This window comes from Hipposideros armiger, unplaced genomic scaffold (assembly GCF_001890085.2).
Source record: "Hipposideros armiger isolate ML-2016 unplaced genomic scaffold, ASM189008v1 scaffold_592, whole genome shotgun sequence".
In the NCBI taxonomy this organism is placed as follows: domain Eukaryota; kingdom Metazoa; phylum Chordata; class Mammalia; order Chiroptera; family Hipposideridae; genus Hipposideros; species Hipposideros armiger.
In genome coordinates this window covers 882,723-888,658 of record NW_017731942.1, presented here as the reverse complement: position 1 = coordinate 888,658, position 5,936 = coordinate 882,723, and positions in this window count along the sequence as shown.

Below are 5,936 nucleotides of genomic sequence, written 5' to 3'. Positions count from 1 at the left end.
CCCCTCCTCCCCCCACCAGACCCTATGCGGCCCCCTCCCCAAGTCCCTCGCCCAGAGGCCCCGCCCATCCAGGGCCCAGGGAACCTCCGAGGCAGAACATCCCACAAACTATCTGCAACTTTGGTGTGATCCTGGGAGGCAGCCGGCACAGCGTCCGTCCACTCCGCCATCCCACCGGAAGTCTGATCCCCATGTTTTAGAGCCAGCACCCTAAGGGCATGTCCTTCTTTTTCATGCACAAAAAGGAAGAAGAGAATCTGGTAGTTAGGATGCCCAAGAGAAGGTGGATTTATTAAACTCTCCTTCAAGGTCTTGAAGGCCACGTCACCCTGTTCTTCCCATGAAATTGTGTCAGGACTGTCATTCTTTAATAGGACATATAGAGGTTTTGCCATAAGAGAAAGATTTGGAATCCAATTTCGGCAATAGCTAACTAGCCCAAGAAACTCTTGCAATTGACACTTAGTCTTGGGCCTCAGGAAACTTAGGACGCCATGGAGTCTGTCTGAGTCCAGGTGCAGACCTTGTTCCAATAACAGATGTCCCAAGTATTGAAGCTGAACTTGGGAAAATTGTAGTTTCTCTGTAGAGACCTTATGTCCCTTTAAGGCCAAGAGTGTCAGCAAATGGATGCTATCATCCTGTGAAGAAACATGAGAAGAAGAGCAAAGAAGTAAGTCATTCAAATATTGTAACAAAGTGGAACCTTTGGGGAAAACTATATCTTCCAAACCAGTCTTCAAAATCTGTGAAAAATAAGAAGGGCTGTCAGTAAATCCTTGAGGCATTACTGTCCAGGTAAATTGCTTTCCTTCCCAAGTGAAAGCAAAAAGGTATTGGCTATCTTCATCGACTGGGATGCTAAACAATGCACTGCATAAATCAATTACTGTAAAGAATTTGCTTCTAGTTGGAATGGATGCTAGCAGTGTATGGGGATCAGGAACAACAGGGTGTCAAGGGATAACAATGTGGTTTATTGCTCGTAGGTCCCAGACAAACCTCCACCCTCATCCCTTCAGCTTTCTCACGGATAGTATTACAAGGATTACTGCAAGGAATAATAAGACCCTGAGATATGTAATCTTCTATTATGGGCTTTATACCTTGAATAGCCTCCTTACTTATAGAATATTGATTAATTCAAGGCAGAGGTTTTGAAGGATCAATTTGAACCTTGATAGGAGCTGCATTGTGAATTCTACCAATATCAGCAGAAGAATTTGCCCATAAAGAAGATGGTAGTTGGTCTAACAGGGACCATTGATCACTGTTTTTAGATTTAGTTACTGTACTATCAGAGACAGCACAAATAAACGATGCTGTAAGGTCATGAAATTCACCTGATTGGTGATTTCGATGGTTACCATCAAACTCTAGCATTATCTCTCCTTTTCAAGAAAAGGGATATTCCAGCATGATACTTCTCCAAGAAATCCCTGCCTATAAATGGAAAGGGGAAGGAGGGCTAAGGAGAAAACAATGTTCATCTCTTAAGGGACCTAGACAAAAGGGAATAGGTTTAGATATGTAAACTTGTTGAGGTTTATTTGAAATCCCCACTATTTGAAATGTCTTGTAACTCTGAGGCAGGGTCTGGTTTATAACAGTGGGGTTGAGCACTGAGAGTGTAGCACCGGTGTCAATAAAAACAGAACTAGTTTCCTCCCCAATTTGAAGAGAAGTTTCTCCAAGGGAACGGACTGGAAAAAAACCCTGAAATTCCTTGGAGCCCCATCACTGGGAATTTGGAGGGCCTAAAAGAGACTGGTTAGTAGGCAGAGAGCATCTTGTATGCTTCAACTTATGGCAATCCCTTTTCCAATGTACTTGTTCCTTGCAGTATTGGCAAAAAGTTGGAGTTCTCTGGTTTCCCATAGGGCTTCTTGTTTGCCATGGCTGAAACTCAGATGTCTTGGCAACCTCGTTTTTAGGCGAGTCATCTAGGGTACTGGCAAGTTCATTAGCAAAATTTACCAAGTCTAGGGTAGGCATAGTTCCCCATCCCATCCTGGATCTTCTAAACAGGAGGGAAAGGTTTTTATTTAGCCCACTAACAAACAAGGAATTAAAAGTAACATGTGTAGAGTCAATATCTGAAGGAAGACCACCTGAAACCTATTATAATAGTCATGGACAGATTTGTGAGACCTTTGTGAGCAGGTATGAATTTTGCTCCAATCGATACACCTTGGAAAAGCCTCGGTAATTGCTCAATGCAGCTTTCGAGCAAGTTCCCTGGCTTTCTCCTAAAAATTGGAGGTTTGTTTTTCTAAATCCCTTTCAGGATGTTCCCATCCAGCAATCCTCATCCAATGTCTAGCTTGGCTTTCACCAACCAACATATGGATCAGCTGGTACAAATCAGAAAACCCAGGCTGATATGCTTGAATAGTAATATCAAACTCCTTAGCAAACTTATTAGAATCCTCAGTTACTATAGGAAATTCCTTTACAATGGCTCATAACTCAGCTTTTGTCCAGGGGATGTAAGAAATGTGGGCTTTATTAGTATCTCCAGAGGGTTTAATCTTAAATGGAAAAGTACTGGTAGGGTCTGAGGAAGAAGAGAGAGGAGGAGATTCAAAAGGAGGTGCCGCTGGGGTTTGGGTTAAAGGTGGGGGAGGAGACAAAGAAGAGCAAGATGGTGTTGAAGGTGGAGAAGGTGACAAAGAAGCAGTGGGGGAAGGGCAAGGCAGTGCTGTAGACAAAGAGCACAAGGTTTCAGACACCATTCTGTCTCTTCTAGAATTTTTTAATTTTTTTTTTTTTAGATTTTATTGGGGAATTGAGGAAGGGGAACAGCAAAGTTGTTGCTTTCAATCTTAGTTGTGGAGGGCGCAGCTAGCTCGGCTCCCAAGTCCAGTTGCCATCCAGCCACCCCATAGCAGCTCTGGCCGCTCAGCTCAAGGTGCCATGTTCAATCCTAGTTGCAGGGAGGTGTAGCCCACCATCCCATGCGGGAGTCGCAACCTTGTGGCTAGGAGCATGTGCTCTCACCATCTGAGCCATCCTGCCACCTGTTAGCAGCTCAGCTCTGGTGCAGCTCACTGGCCCATGTGGGAATCGAACCAGTGACCTTGTTGCTCAGAGCTTGTGCTCTTCAACAACTGAGCCACTCAGCCAGCCTCTTCTAAAATTTTTAACAGTCTTCATTAACTTTGAGGCTTTATTTTATAAAACAACAACTTTAGATTTGCAGTTCTGTTTGGCAAACTCAATATACCACTCTAAGTAGGCATTCCATTTCTCTTTCTCAGTCACACCGCTGCTACTATGTAATTTAATTTTTAAGAAAATCAAGTTTGGGAATCTCAAAAGTTCCTCAAGTGGCCACTGATCTTTAAAATTACTTTTAGTCAGATCTGCCCATTTAGTTAGATACTTGTACAACAATTCTCCGCAGGTTGTAAATATGTACTCAGCCGGTGTCCCTGGATGAAGGACAGTTTTAGAAGGCTTGGACATTAGCGATCCCATTTTTAAACACTGGGCCCAAAACAATTCACAGCTTGAATAACCTGCAGGTCCTCAGCTCACCTCACTCTGGAACAGTCTGATCACTGAGAACCAGGTTGAAGGCTAAAAGCCAATTCCAGGCAAATAACCAACTCACAGAGACTTAAGTTACAGATTGAGCTGGCACTGGGCCAAAATCAGTTCACGACTCAAGCAAACCAGGAATCTTCAGTTTGCTCCACTCTCACTCTAAAACAGTCTGATCACTGGGAATCAGACCAAAGGCTAGAGCCAGTTCCAGGCAAATAACCAATTCTCAGGGAGTTTGGTTATCAGCTGAGCTGCATGGCACTCCATTACTTTTTTCACTGAAACAGCACGATCTAATATCGGCTAAACAGACCAATTTCAATAAAAATAACTTTTTATACCCAAAGGGACATTAGGTGAAGGCCAGTTTTTGTCTCAAAAGACACCCTACTTTCCAAAGAGTTTCCAGGAGAGAAACTCACCCAAGGCTTCTAAGCCAGGGAACAAAGAATTGAGCGAAACAGCTCAGATGCCATAGCTTTGCCCACTGGTCAGAAGCCATCGGAGTTCTGCTCCTCTCTGGATCCCAGACAAGCCCCCAAAATGTTGACTGGCAAAAGTATCTCTCCATATAATCCACAAAAGAAAAGGTTTATTCAGGAAAAGGAAAAAAAAAAACACCACAAAACAAAAACTACTACCACAGTGCGAGAATGCACACCTCCAGACATGGGGCTCCAACCGGCCATCCATGTGAAGACAAAAAACTCCCAAGGTGGCTATTCCCATTTATTATCATCCCTCCCCGGAAGCTACCACAAAGTTAAACAGGAAGTCAGGATTACAGAGTTAACAAGGGGCCCAGCTCCACTCACAGTCCTCCCAGCTCTATGGTCAAGCACCACAAGATGCCAGTTCACTTTTATCAAGGCAAAGCAGGCACTTCCTGCTGCTATGTTTTGTACTAAAAAAGAAAAGACAGGTATGTCTGGATACCATTGCATGCATTTTTTATACTGCAGGTTGCAACCTATTAGTAGGTCATAAAATAAATTTAGTGTTTCATTATCGTCACTTTAAAAAAACTGAAATGGAATAATGGCAAGAATACATAGCATGCAATAGGGTAGTTTTGTGAGGCTTTCTTGCGATATAAAATGTATTTATTACTGAGAGTTGAGGGTTTTTCTTTAAGTTTGAAAAACACTGAATAAGTCACAACTGTCATAAGGCCAGAACACTGATGGGAAGACAGTTTGCCCCAGGCTGCAGGTGATGGGGCACGTCCTTGTCCCTGGGAGCCACCAGGCAACAAATGTGCAGGCCTGACTTCCTTGAACTTTGTGTGAGAACTGGCTGGTTAATGGGTAACTGGGAACAACACCAGTCTGTTGGGAGCATGTGGCGCCATGGGGACCCTGCCACACCACACAGTGTAGGGCTCCTAGAGATGGTGTGGAACTAACCTGGGTCCCCAGGCTGCAGCGGGCAGCCACTGCCCCAGAGCCCAACAAATTCATCCCCCACAGAGGGCTGCCCTGAGGCTCGGGGGAACAGGTCTCTCCTGCCAACTGACAAGCCATGAGGAGCTTCGCAGGGCTGGAATGGCTCCCCAGGATCTGAGACCCCTCAGGCTGCAGGCTACCCCCAAGCCTACCTAAGATGTGCTCACCACAGAGCTGCCTCCTGAACAGCTAGGGACTGAGCATCTTCTGGAATGCTGGCAGCAAAGCTTCTGTGAAGGTACAGATAGTAAACATGTTAGGCTTCGGTGGCCATGAAGTCTCTCCCAACTGTTGGACTCTGCCTCTGTCCTGCAAAGCAGCCATGGACACACGTAACAAAGGAGCATCGCTGTTCCAATAAAACTTTTCGTGGACACTGAACTTTGAATTTTATACAATTTTCATTTGTTTACAAAGTACTCATCTTTTGGTATTATTCAGTAATTAAAAATGGAAAAACCCATCTTAGCTCCTGTGCTGAACAAAAACATAAGACATGCCAGGTTTGGCCTGCAAGCCATAGGTTGTAAACCCTAGCTGTGGCATTTGCCCTCCTGCCCTTCCCCCTCAGTGCTGCCCTTCCGCCCCTCTTCCTCTCCCTTCCTTTCGGTACTGCCTTGCTTCCCTCCCTCCTCTCTCTTCCCCCCTCCCCCGCGGCGTGCTAAATCCTTAACTCCAACCGCGACACTGCAGGACATATTGTCAAGGGCGCGGACCCAAGGCTGACTCAGCGGGAGGAGGGCTGTCCGCAGGCTTGGAGGGGGCTGGAACGGGCGGGCGGGACGGGGCGGGGCTGGGGCTGTAAACGGGTGGCTGAAGCGGGCGAGGGGGGCTGGGAGTGGGGTGGCCAATCGATACACCTTGGAAAAGCCTCGGTAATTGCTCAATGCAGCTTTCGAGCAAGTTCCCTGGCTTTCTCCTAAAAATTGGAGGTTTGTTTTT